This window comes from Pongo abelii, chromosome 6 (genome assembly GCF_028885655.2).
Source record: "Pongo abelii isolate AG06213 chromosome 6, NHGRI_mPonAbe1-v2.0_pri, whole genome shotgun sequence".
In the NCBI taxonomy this organism is placed as follows: Eukaryota; Metazoa; Chordata; class Mammalia; order Primates; family Hominidae; genus Pongo; species Pongo abelii.
The window spans coordinates 88,227,346-88,241,343 of NC_071991.2; the positions used below are offsets into that span (position 1 = coordinate 88,227,346).

Sequence of the window (13,998 nt, forward strand, 5' to 3'; positions counted from 1 at the left end):
TAAGATTTAAAATAATTTTTAATGCTAACTATGTTTATGTAGTTGAATAATTTTTTCCATTAGAAAATAAAAATAAAAAGTCATAAATAGCCTGCGGGAGGAAATTGCATATATGACTAACATAAAAGCATTAGCTTCTGAGAGATAGCTACAGAAAGGCTTTGCTGCTTGCAGGATGTCTAATCAATCAGATATCTCAGGATAGACTTTCCAAGTACCTGCTTGGAAATTTGATTATTTTTTCAGATCTGTTCCTGTGGTTTTAATTAAGCTAAAGATCATATCAATGTTTATACTTGACATAAATGATTCCATTTCCAACTGCTTTCCAGATTTCTAAATAGCATATGCATCCAGGATAGAAAACACTAAAGGTTACATATCATTTCACATAGAGACTATCCTTTCCCCATTACACATTCTTGGCATCTTTGTTGAAAATCAACTAACTGTAAATGTGTGGATTTAATTCTAGGTTCTCTATCTTGTTCCATTGGTTTGTATGTCTTTTTATGCCTGTATTATGCTGTTTTGATAAATCAAATCTATTTTAACTGGAAAGTTCAATCCTTTTAAATTGATTGTGATTACTAATATATTTGGATTTATTTCACATATCTCATTTTATTCATTTTATGTTGCTTTATAATAATAATTTCCCCTTTCTTGCCTTTTCTTGGATTAGTGGACTATTTCCCCTCATCCCATTTTTTTTCCTGTTTCTGCTTTGAAAGTTTATTTTGGTCTTTATAGTAGGTACCCTAGAGATTGTAATATGCATATTTAACTTTTTTGAATTTTAAAGAGAATCAACATTTTTACTCTCCTTCTACATAATACAAGGATTCCAACCACCATCCCCTTCTACTTACATGGGGTATTGTTGCTTGACATATTTCTGCTGCTTATTTACTTACTATCTCTCAGCTCCAATCCTACTCTGTTCTACTCTGCTCTGTGCTGGGACTCTGCGGAATATCTTTCCCAGACTCCCTTGCCCACTAACTGCCTATTGTGTTTTGTTACTAGGGTTACAAAATGGGAGTGAAAGGTGAGAAAAGAGGAAAACAACATTCCTTCCAATTGTTCCAGTTCTGGTCAGTGTTGCCCATCAGTAGCTTCATTGGTCCAGCCTTCAGCTTTTTTCAAAACTCCTCTAGCCTTGGCCATTGCCCTCAGAGCAACTAGCATCCTCCAGTGGCACCCACTGTGAAATGTCCAAGTTGAAGCTTACTGTAAATGGGAAAACAAATGAGTGAAAAATGCAAGAAAGGTTTCAAACCAAACATAATGTTACAATGACACCTTGTGGATATTGGCAGTATACCACTGACCAAGCTTCAGTGAAATGCAACATTAGCTGTAAAATCACCAAACATAAAATACTACATATTTTGAAACTAAAAAAAAAATTTAAAAAAGCCACTTAATGTAGAAAAAAATGAATAACAAATAAACATAGAGTAATAGAAACTACAAGTTGGTGATCTCTTTTCCATATTCCTGTGAGACACAGCAGTAGATCACTCCTTAAAAACTCGTTTTCTTCCATTCAATTTACTGCCATTTTAATTTTCCCGAGTTTAAGGCCTCCTTTTTCTTTTCTTATAAATCAGTGTTTTTCATCCTTTTCTGAGAATTAAATTTTTTAATGTTCATTATATATTTTTTTCTAGTAGTGTCTTGCAGAAGTCTACATTAGAAATTTCAATTTGTCAAAAAAAAAAAAAAAAAACCCTGAGGTTTTAGCAACCTATCTTTGTAAATTAACTGTTTTTTTGTGAGGTAATGAAATTAGCCCTGATATAATCACAGTGTATTAATGACTTTTTCTAATTTTTCTAAATTTTGCCTTTTGCTAATAACTTGTTTTTTAATAACAACCTATTACTTCTTATGATGTTTGTGTCAGTTACCACTTAAGCAGAATCTAATCGCTTTCGTGTTCTATAATTAAATTAATGTGGAAATTTAGTACGCTATATAATATTATTAGAAAACAAGAGATTTGGTTTGAGAAGACCTAAATTCAAATCTAACTTGGCTATTTATTAGTGAAACCAGGGGTAAGTTACTTTGACTTAAATTAACCTGATTATAATCATCTGTAAAACAAAGATTATAAACATGACTAACAAATTTTAAAATATCCAGCAGTAAAATGTACATAAAACATTTATACACTGTAAAGCATTACACAGATACAAGTAGTTAAAATAGCACATTCAATATTTTATTCATAAGAGTCTACTTTAGAATTTTATATGAAATTTAAAGTAGCTCATTCCATGCATCTGGCAAACAAAATCTTCCCATAATTTCTGAGGATCTGTTTTTCACAAGATACTGTAAGAGACATAGAGGCAAATGTTACCAGTGACTGCCCTGAAAGTTTTATAATTTTATTGAGGATTCATGTATACTTGATAAGTTGTTGCAAAAAGAGATTTAATTCATCAAGACGTGGTAAGAGCTGTAGTCTTGGGTGACATCACAGAAGAAGTATTCAGCTGGGTATGGAATAGAACACAGATGAGGAAGGACATTTAATGATGAAAATACAGCATGAACAAAGGAATTATTTGGTTTTTCCTTTTCTTAGCACTGCTATAGTATTTCCTGTTAATACAACTCACTTTGTCTCCTAACTATAACTTGTATTGATGGTATTATTATATGTGTATTACATGTGTAGATGTCATGTTTCTCTGTATAAACTATATGTTTACAAAGTATACAGATGTCTAATATAAGTCACTTATTTTACCAGGTGCTGGAGATTTACCTATATGGGTGATTAACCCATTAACAGTGTATGAAAAAGCTGTACCAGAGCATGTACAAAGTACTTCAGGGTCCCAGAGGAGAGGTGATTAATTCTAAGCTTCAGAACAGCGCAAAATAATTTTTGCATTTTGTTCGTATCACCCCAGAGCACCAAGCTTTACATTAGCTTTATAATAGGTACTCAAAACATTAATAAACAGATGAACTAATGAACAAACAAAAAATGCAGACAAGAACAGGCTGACAATCCCATGGGAATTACCCAGACTTGTTGGAAGGAAAAAAGTGGGAAAGTAAATTGGTGCCCAATTTCTGGAGACATGGAAACTTGGATGAAAAAGATTAGACTTGGGCCAGGCACAGTGGCTCATGCCTGTAATCCCAGCATTTTGGGAGGCCCAGGAGGGCAGATCACTTGAGGCTAGGAGTTCAAGGCCAGCCTGGACAACATGGCGAAATCCCATCCCTATTAAAAATACAAAAAAAAAAAAAAAAAAAAAAGATGCGCGCCTGTAATCCCAGCTACTCAGGAAGCTGAAGCATGAGAATTGCTTGAACCCAGGAGGCAGAGGTTGCAGTGAGCCGAGATCATGCCGCTGCCCTACAGCCTGGGCAACAGAGCAGAATCCATCTCAAAAAAAAAAAAAGGATTAGACTTGAAGTTCTTCAAAGTGTATGGTAAACACAACTCACTTTTATGTACTTCAGGGGAAACAAGAAAACTGTACATGATTCCAAAGAACTATCCCTTGTGGAATTTAACTTTTTAACAGCCCAGCACTCTGTGCCTGACATGGAAAAGACAGCCAGTGTGTATTTGTTTTAATTAATTAGTGCATGGATGGATAGACGGATTAATGGATGGATGGATGGATGGATGGATGGATGGATGGATGGATGGATGGATGGGAGTAGTTTAGGCAACTAATAATCCCAATTAATAGGTCACTTAACAGAACTTTTGCCTTTGAAAGGAAGACTTCAATTTACCAGGGATGGTGTCACCTGGTTTTTTTTTTTAATTGGTAACAACTTCATTTTGTAAAAGATCTAAGTATTTGATTCCATGGAGCAATGTTATTTAAGATTAAATGACTGTACTCTTGAAGAAAGGTAACATTCATATAACCAAGACTATGTGCAATTTACGTCCTTTTGTTTGTTTTGTTTTGTTTTGACAGGAAGTCTCGCTCTGTCGCCCAGGCTGGAGTGCAATGAGTCAATCTCGGCTCATCGGCTCACTGCAGCCTCCATCTCCCAGGTTCAAGAGATTCTCCTGCCTCAGCCTCCCAAGTAGCTGGAACTACAGGCGCCCACCGCCACACCTGGCTAATTTTGTGTGTGTTTTTAGTACAGAAAGGGTTCTATGTGATGTATTTTTTTCTTTGGGCTGCTATTAGTGATACCTTAGGCTCTAATAATGTATGTACAGTTTGAAGTGGACTAAGTTGTATTCAGTAGAATTAGAATATAAAGTACACTAGAATTTCATAGATATTGTTAACCAAAATAGGTAGAACATCTTATTTTTTAAAATTTCCTGATAATATTATAACTGTTAGAGATGGAGTGCAATTTGTGGTTCATATCTTACGTATTATCTTGACTTCTCTCTTAATAAATGTAAGGTTAGTATTTTTTCACCTGTAAAAATTAATTGTAAGTAGTTTTTCTCCCTATAATTCTTGTAAGGTTTATGGATCTTCTATTCACATCTCTATAGATTTTTTAAATTATTTTTTGAAATGCAAGCTAATACTGCTACATTATAGTTTATTTAGGAAGTAAAAACAAAAAACCACTCTTAATTGCATGAACTTCACTCAATCATTGTCTTTTTGACATATTTCTTTTCGATCTCTTTTCTGCCTATGCATGCATTTTTCACACAAGTGTAATCATAGTATGAATATTACTTTGTATACTGCTTTTTTTGCTTTTAAGTATTGTAACAAGTTCTTATGGTGCTACTTAGGTTTCATAACCATGTACTAGTGGTTGCCTAATATTCCACTAAATAAATGTACAGTGCATTTAATACCATTTATTTAATCATATTCTTAATAGTTAGCATTAGATTGTTTTTGATTTTTGCTTATGTAAACAATACTTTAATGAACGTCTTCCTCTGTGGCTTCTAGGTATGTATGTGATCACCAAACAAGACGTGGGGCCTCCCACAAAGTGGACCAGCTAAAAAATATTCTTATGGGATTTATATTCTATGACATATAATTGAGGCCCAGTTTTCCTTCAAGACCTCAGGGCCCCACTAATTACCTTTTCTTCCCCCACCTCCCAGTATAACTTATACTTATCCCCAGTATAAACTTACAGACAAACCGATACTTCATAAAGTACACTCATTTTCAGCTTTACCAAATATGGGCAAATTGCTTTACAAAGAGGTTGTAACGAACTATAATCTCACCAGTGTCAAACGGAAGTTGTAGGCCAAGCCCAGTGGCTCACGCCTGTAATTCCAGCAGTTTAGGAGGCAAGGCAGGCAGATCACCTGAGGCCAGGATTTCTAGACCAGCCTGGTCAACATGGCGAAAGCACATCTCTACCAAAAATACAAAAATTAGCTGGGTGTGATGGTGGGCGCCTGTAATCCCAACTACTCAGGAGGCTGAAGCAGAAGAATCACTTGAACTCGGGAGGGGGAGGTTGCAGTGAGTCAAGATTATGCCACTGCACTTCAGCCTAGGTGACAGAGTGAGACTCCGTCTCAAAAAAAAAAAAAAAATTGTTTCCCCACATCTCTCCAACACTTGGTATTACCCAATTGATTATTTTTGACCTATCCGATGGCATAAAATAACTAATTTTTTGAATTAGTGTTTCTTTGATTTCTAATAAGATTAAATATTTTGTATTATTGTCCATTTGTAGTCCCTCTACTGTGAAAATCCCTAGTTAGATGTTGTACATAATAACCTAATTTTATTAGGTTAGTTTCTTCTCTGTCAATGGCTTATACAAGTTTTAAAAAATAGATTCTAGACACTATTATATATGTTGAAAATATTTTTCACAGTTTGGCATTTTTGTTTAATTTTGTTCATGGCATCATCTACCAGAGAAAAGTGCTATCCTTGCACTTGTCATGGTCGTTCTTTCAGTTCACTGCTGGATTTGATTTGCTACTATTTAGGATTTCTGGGTGTAGGTACGTTAAGCTTGATCAATGATTTTCTTTTCTCTTTCTGTTCTAGTCTGGCATTGCTACCAATGTTATGCTACGTTTTTAAAGAGATGAATTGGATCATTTCTCACCATTTTTCCTGCTGTGTAATAGTTTATATAGGACAAGAATAATCTGTCTTTTTGAAGACATAGTAGAACATGTCATTTGGTAGTGGCAGAACTTGGCATTAATTTTTCTTTTGTGTTAAATTATTTGTTCAGATTTTCTACTTCTTCTTGGGACTATTTTGCCAAAATATTTTTCTAGAAAAATTATGTGTATATTCTGTTTTTTCCAATGTTTTGGTAACATAGTGTGCTAGTCAGCATAGCCACAATAATGCTGTGTAGTAAACCACCCCAAACTAAATGTAAAGCAACATTTAATCCAGTTTATACATCTGCAAGACAGTTGGGCTTTGGCGGATCTATGCTGGGCTTGGCTGGGCTTGGCTGGTCTTGGTTCCACATCTGAAAATGTCAGATCCTTTTTGGATCAATTGGCTACCAGAGACACATTCTTCTCCTGGGGATGGAAGAAGTACAAGAGGGATAAGTGGAAATATGTGATACCCTTAAGGCCTAGATTCAGAACTGGCACTGGCACTTCTGCCAAAGTAAATCACGTAGTACAGCACAATATTATGAATGGAGGTGGATATATTTTACCATTACCAGGAGGAACTGCGAATTTACATAACAAAGGACATGAATACAGGGAGATGTAAAGTATTGTGAACAATTATGCACTCTGCCATAGATTGTATTGTATTAAAACATACTTTTAAATTTACTGTGTCCTTTTCCTTTTGCTCTCTTCTCCTTCATATATCAGGCCAAAGATGTTTCTATAGTATTAGACATCTTAAAGAACTAGCTTTGAATTTTGTTAATAAGCTCAAATTGATTTTTTTGTTTTATTTTTCTTCAATACTTATTTCTCAAATCCCTTCATTCTACTTTATTTGGGTTTATTATGTTGTTTATTTCCCCAGCTTCTTTGCTCATTTACACTTAATATTTCTTTTCTAAAGCAAACATTTAAGAAAAATATAGGCTGGGCATGGTGGCTCATGCCTGTAATTCCAGCACCTTGGGAGGCCGAGGCGAGTGGATCACAGGAGGTCAGGAGCTCTTGACCAGCCTGGCCAATATGGTGAAACCCTGTCTCTACTAAAAATACAAAAATTAACTGAGCATGGTGGCGCGTGCCTATAATCCCAGCTACCCGGGAGGCTGAGGCAGGAGAATCGCTTGAACCTGGGAGGCGGAGTTAGCACTGAGCCAAGATTGCACCTTTGCAGTCCAGCTTGGGCGACAAAAGTGAAACTCCGTCTCAAAAAAAAAAAAAAAAGAAAAGAAAAATGTAAATTTTCCACTGGATGCATAATAGTGTACTACTTTCATTATCTTATTTCCAATTTTTTTTTTTTCAAGACAGAGTCTCGCTCTGTCGCCCAGGCTAGAGTACAGTGGCACGATCTCGGCTCACTGCAACCTCTGCCTCTTGGGTTCAAGCAATTCTCTCTGCCTCAGCCTTCCAAGTAGCTGGGATTACAGGTGCCCGCCACCATGCCTGGTTAATTTTTGTATATTTAGCAGAGACGGGGTTTCACCATGTTGGCCAGGCTGGTCTCGAACTCCTAACTTCAGGTAATCTGCCTACATTGGCCTCCCAAATTGCTGGGATTAAAGGCATGAGCCACCATGCCCAGTCTATTTCCAAATTTTTATAGTTTAGTTTTATAGGTCTTGTTTAACAAAAAAGTTATTTAAACCCATATTTTAAAATTTTCAGGTATCTGTAGAACACTTTAAAATTTTTTTTGTTGTTGAATCTTTTTCAATTCTATTGTGGAATTCAACAGGTATGTTCAGTGTTCAGTGAACAAGGTATGTCATGTACGTATGTATTTGTTTTCCAGGATTTGTGAGCAACTTCCTTTGTGGTCTATTGCATGGTCAATTTTCAGAGATATTCTATATGAAAGAATGTGCGTTTCCTTTTTTGTTGGGTGCACAGTTGTATGTGTATGTTAGATCCTACTTGCTAATTGTGCTATATTAGTCTTCTGTATTCTTGTTTTCTGCCTAATTGATCTTTTGGTATCTAAAATAGATGTGTAAAAGTCCTCCAGAAAGATTGTTGAATAATCCATTTTTCCTCATATTTCTATCACTTTTCATAAAGTTTGAGACTGTGCTATTTTGGCATAAAAGCTAATGACTATTATGACTTCTTGATAATCTGTTTATTTTCAATATGAAATTTCTTTTATTTTGGGAAATAAGTGCCCATGAGCATTGAATTGAAAGCTCTGCAGGAAGGGTAAGGAGCACTAGGAGATGACAAATAGTGGCCTGGAAAATCAAGTGGAAGAAACCTTTCAAAGCACAGAGAAAAAAAGATGCAATTCATGAAGAAAAAATATTAGAGAATTAGAAGATAAACACATATATCTACACACAATAAACCCCAAAGTAACATTCTAGAAATTCCTGAACTCCAAGGATAAACAGAAAACCTAACAAGCATTCAGACAAAAGACACAAGTTGCCTATTAGTGAGATTGGCAACAAATGTCTCATCTGCAATAGTAGAAGATAGAGTGGCATCCACAGATGAGCAAGAGAAAAGACCTGTAGCCCAACTCTCCTATAACAACCATAGATTTGTGCATATGCATGAATTCAGAAAATATATCTGATTTAAGGAAAAACTCAAGAAAAGATGTCCAACGATAAATGAATGTGAACAGAGTACTCAAAATAAGGGTCTATGAAGAAAAGAGAAGAGTAATGAGCAATTAACTTTGAAAAGTAAATGTATTTACATTTAAATTGATAATGACAAACTGTCTGGGGCTATGGAGAATAAGTAAAAATAAGGAACATCGCAAGAGAAGAGACATAATGCCAGAGATACTCTAATAACAGTCCTGAACTAAAAGAACTAAAGGTGCTTAGCAATTCCTAGGAGCAGGGGGTTGAGGATAAGAACAAAGTAAAAACATTTCAAAGGCAATGAGAGGAGGCTAGGAGAGGAGCAGGGATGAAGAAATATTTTAAAGATCTTATCTTATTGGGAATAAAGAGAGGAAATTAAGCATTCAGAAGGGAGAAAGATTGGGCACCATGTTTTTGAGAAACAGAGGTCTAAGTGCTAAAAATTGAAATATTGTGGGATTTACAAATTAATTAGCAGGAAAGAAATTGTGAACAACCAAGTAAAAATGAATAATATAGTACTATGGAAGGAATATCAAGAATATGGTCAGTATATAATACTCTTACAAGTACGTTCATGAAAGACTCACCTTCAGATTCAACTGAAACAAAACCCAGCTACATGCTGTCTACAAGAAGAACAGGAAAAAGAGCAAAGGAAGGCCAGGAAATGAAAGAATGGACCAAAAAATGCCAGAAAATACAAATGTTATCAAAACAAGAGAAGGGAAAATTAAATCTAAAAAAAGTGACAGAGTGGTGGCAATATGCATGTAGGATAAATATAGATAAGCTTTTACAAATTGTAAGAACAAATTTCTCATAGAAAAATGTCAAAGAGCAGAAGCAGAAAATTTCACAGAGAAGAAAATGGAAATAGGCTACAATCACTAAACAATGTACAGGCTCCACTAGTTGGGGAAATACAAATTAAATCACCAATGAGACATGAATTTACTCTCATCAGACTGGCAAACATTAAATGGAGCAATAACACTCATTTCTATCGGGGATACATAGAAAGGGGTTTTGTGTCATTGTCGTTTTAACAATAATATAAATAGAAATGGAAAGTATCATGGTTTTTCTAGAAAACTGTGTGGCAAATCTGTTAGAATTAGAAATATCCTTTGACCCAGTAATCCTGCTTCTTGGAACATCTCCCGCAGGAAAAAGAACTCTAGAAGGTAAGGATATATGTACAGAGATGTTTATTCCAATAGAGCATGTTGAGGCAAAGAAAGATAATAGGGAAATGGCATATAAAATACAGTATATTCACTATATATAACAGGCAATATTACACCGTTACTAAGAAGAACAAATTATAGCTGTACTATTTTGTTGAAGATATTTCCAGGTAGTATTGTTGGCTGAGAAAAGCGAAAACAGAAAAGTGCACAAAATACCATCCCATTAAAACACATGCACATTCAATCCTATAAATGTGTCTTAAGAATATCATCGTATGATATGGCTATATATGTATGGGAGAATTGGAAGTAGCAAACAAAAAAATAATTTCAAGTCTAGAGAGTTAGACTGGACACAGGTCACAAGGACAGCTTCCCAGAACCTACAAGAAAGATGCACCTAGAATCATTGGTCAGGTCATTTGCAATGTTAAGAAAAAGGGGCATGGGTGAGGGGTGAAGAAGGGGGATCTCCAAAAAGGGAGAGTCTGGAAGCAATTCCTCAGCATTTTAAGTCCTCTGCTATAAAAACAGGAGAATCAACTTGCTTTTGCTTTACAACAGCAACAGAAAATAAGATTATGAATTTCAAATGTGTGAGTTGTGAGGGCACTTACCTCTAGGGCAGATGCCTGATTTTGGTGATTTTGCCCCCTTGAGTGATTTTGCCCCCCAGGGACATTTGACACTATCTGGAGACACTTTTGATTGTGACAACTGGGAGTGGAGGGCGTTACTGGCACCTAATGGGTAGAGGTCACAAATGATGCAATCATCCTACAATGCACATAACAGTCCCCTACAACAAAGAATGTCAACAGTTCCTAGGTTGAGAAATGTTGCTAGGGTGACAGTCCTGGTTTGCCCAGGACTGCAGAGTTTCCTGGGACTGGAGACTTTCAGCACAAAAACCAGGACAGTTCTGGGTTATTGCAAATAAAAATGATAAACAAAAAAATATGGTTGTGAACAGAGCACTTTCTGGCACTCAAGATACCGATCTAGGCTGTGCACGGTGGCTCACACCTGTAATCCCAGCACTTTGGGAGGCCAAGGTGGGCGGATCACTTGAGGTTACGAGTTCAAGACCAGCCTTAGGAGTTCAAGACCAGCCTGCCCAACATGGTGAAACCCTGTCTCTGCTAAAAATACAAAAATTACCCAGGCGTGGTGGCTGGTGCCTGTAATCCCAGCTACTCTGGAGGCTGAGGCAGGACCATCGCTTGAACCCAGGAGGTGGAGGTAGCAATGAGCCAAGTTTGTAGCGTTGCACTCCAGCCTGGGCAACAGAGCGAGACTCTGTCTTAAAAAAAAAAAAAAAAAAAAAAATACTGACCTAAATAGAACTCTTACCTCTATGTCTACAGATGTCTTCACAGCTCCTTTAGAAATTCAAGTGGTGCCACCTATTTTAAAAGAGTTTACCCCATTTGGAGAGAACTTTCCTTAAATTAAAACTGCAGTTACGATAGTTTCTTCATAATTATTTACTTGGTAAATGAGCATAAAGACTTATCCATAAAGAAATATGCATTTGCCAAAATCAAACTGTATATTTAAAGGAGGGAGGTTGCTGAATATAAATTATACCTCAATAAACCTGACATGAAATGTTCTCCCTATATTTTTAAAATAAGTAATCCCAATTCATAAATTAATTCTAGGTCTAATGTAGGTTTATTTTTTAAATAGACATATAGTTTAGATCACTTACCAGACTACCTAAAGAATAAAAATTATGCTTTAAAAGTTGTATCTGTTTTTCAGGGAAAGTGTTTCTGTGCTGCAGGTAACAAAACACTCAGCTAGATTAATGAGGAGATCTACGTCTCAGAAGTATTGCAACTTCGGTGCAGCAAGTCAGTGGTCTGGTTTGTTCCTGTGAATCTCTTGTGTGTTCATCCTCGGATTGGTAAGAAAATAGATGTAACGGTTCCAGACAATCATTTCTAAAATCACTTTCTTATGAGCAAGCAAAGATTTCCTAGCTCCCAGCTGACTTCCCTTCCAATTTTACTCGTCAGAATTAGGCCAGATGCTCATTCTTTTTTGTTATTGTTATTTAATGTGGTAAAAACACATAACATAACTTTATCTTCTTAACAATTTTTTTTCTGAGACAGAGTCTTGCTCTGTTGCCCAGGCTGAAGTGCAGTGGCGAGATCATAGCTTACGGTAACCTGGAACTACTGGGCTCAAGGGATCCTCCCAACTCAGCCTCTCAAGTAGCTGGGACTACAGGCGTTTGCCACCATGCCTGGCTATTTTTTATTTATTTATTTATTTTATTTTTAGTAAAAATGAAGTCTTGCTGTGTTGCCCAGGCTGGTCTCCAACTCCTGGGCTCAAGCGATCCTCCCACCTTGGCCTCCCAAAGTGCTGGATTACAGGGGTGAGCCACTGTGCCTGGTCCTCTTAACATTTTTTAGTGTACGGTGCAGTAATGTTAGTGATATGCACATTGTTGTACAACAGATCTCTAGAATGTTTTCAGCACACATGACTGAAACTCTATACCCATTGAACAACATGCTGTTTTACCCTCCCCCAGCCCCTGGTAACCACTATTCTACGTTCATTTCCATGAGTTTTATTACTTAAGATACCTCACATAAGTAGGATCATCCAGCACTCATCTTTTTGTGATTGGCTCATTTCACTTACTATAAGGTCCTCAAGGTTCATCTATGCTGTAGCATATGACAGGAATTCTTTCTTTTTTATGCTAAGATTCCATTGTATGTATATACCACATTTCTTTATCTATTCATTCACTGATGGACATTTGAATCACCTCTATATCTTGGCTGTTGTGAATAATGCTGCATGAACATAGGAGAGCAGATATCTTTTCAAGATCCTGCTTTCAATTCTTTTGGATATATATGCAGTAGGAGATGATTGGATCATATGGGAATTCTAATTTCAGTTTTTTATGGAACCTCCATACTATTTTCCATAGTGGCTGCCCATTTTATAATCCCATCAACAGTGTGCAGGTGTTTCCTTACCAACACTTATTTTCTGTTTTTTTGAAAGTAGCCATCCTAACATCACATGGGGTCTGAAATGATATTTCATTGTGCTATTGTGGTTTTGATTTGCATTTCCCTTGATGATTAGAGATGTTGAGCATCTTTTCACATGTGTGGTGGCCATCTTCATTGGAGAAATGTCTATTCAAGTTCTGTGTCCATTTTTAGATTGGGGTGTTTTTGTTATCAAGTTGTAGGAATTCTTTATATATTCTGGATATTACTTTCATCTCTGGTATATGGTTTCATATTTTCTCCCATTCTGAGTAGGTTGCCTTTTCAATCTGTTTGTTGATTGTCATGCTCGTTATTAAGTTAATCACCAGCAAGGGGGATGGGATTATTAGCTCTGGAAAAAAAAATCTTCTGGGTAGAATGGTTGTCAGGAAATATATCACTTTGGCAATAATGGACCCATGTGCCTTAATTTGGTATTTCACCTCAATTTTATTTTGAGAGAAGAGTTCAGATTGTTTCAAATAGATGTATGTAGACAGCTGTGATGTGAATGACAGAACATTGGACAGAGCTTCAGATACCTGTGTTCTTTTTAGGACTCTTAGAAACTGCTAGCAGTGTGACCTTGTTCAATTATTTAACCTTTTGAAACTTTATCTGTAAAATTAAATAGCAGTTTACTAATTCCAGCCTAAATCATGATGGTTTTTAAAAGTAGGGTTTATGAATCTTTCTAAAGTGTGGCATCAAACCGCTGGGTAGGTAGTTGTGGTCAGGTATGAATATGCGTGGATATAGGTTTGTAGGTAAGGGTGGGTATGTATGGGTGAAGGTGTGCATGTATATGCAGGATTGTAGAAGGGGGTAGGTGAGGATGGGTAGGGCAGAGGTGTCTCTGTGTGCGTGCATGTGTGTGGGACTATAGATAAAGGTTGGTATGGGTGTGTGAGGGTAAGGCTCAGTGTGGGAATGCAGAAGTATAAGAAGAATGAGTACTGAGGGCAGGTTGTACACGTGAATGTGGGTGGATACCAGATTGTAGGTGATGGTGGATGTGGGTAGGGCAAGAGGGAAAGGGTGTGTGTGTGTGTGTGTGTGTGTGTGTGTGT

The 13,998-nt window shown here is 36.5% G+C and overlaps 1 long non-coding RNA gene across 4 annotated transcripts in view; it reads right to left on the reverse strand.

Annotated features, from left to right (window-relative positions):
- The window catches only part of LOC134761778 (uncharacterized), a 24,361-nt gene continuing 10,363 nt past the window's right edge, over window positions 1–13,998 (reverse strand). For all 4 annotated transcript variants that reach the window (XR_010140888.1, XR_010140889.1, XR_010140886.1 and 1 more), the window contains one exon: window positions 1–6,502. This is a non-coding gene — a long non-coding RNA (uncharacterized LOC134761778). The remainder of the gene's footprint in view (window positions 6,503–13,998) is intronic.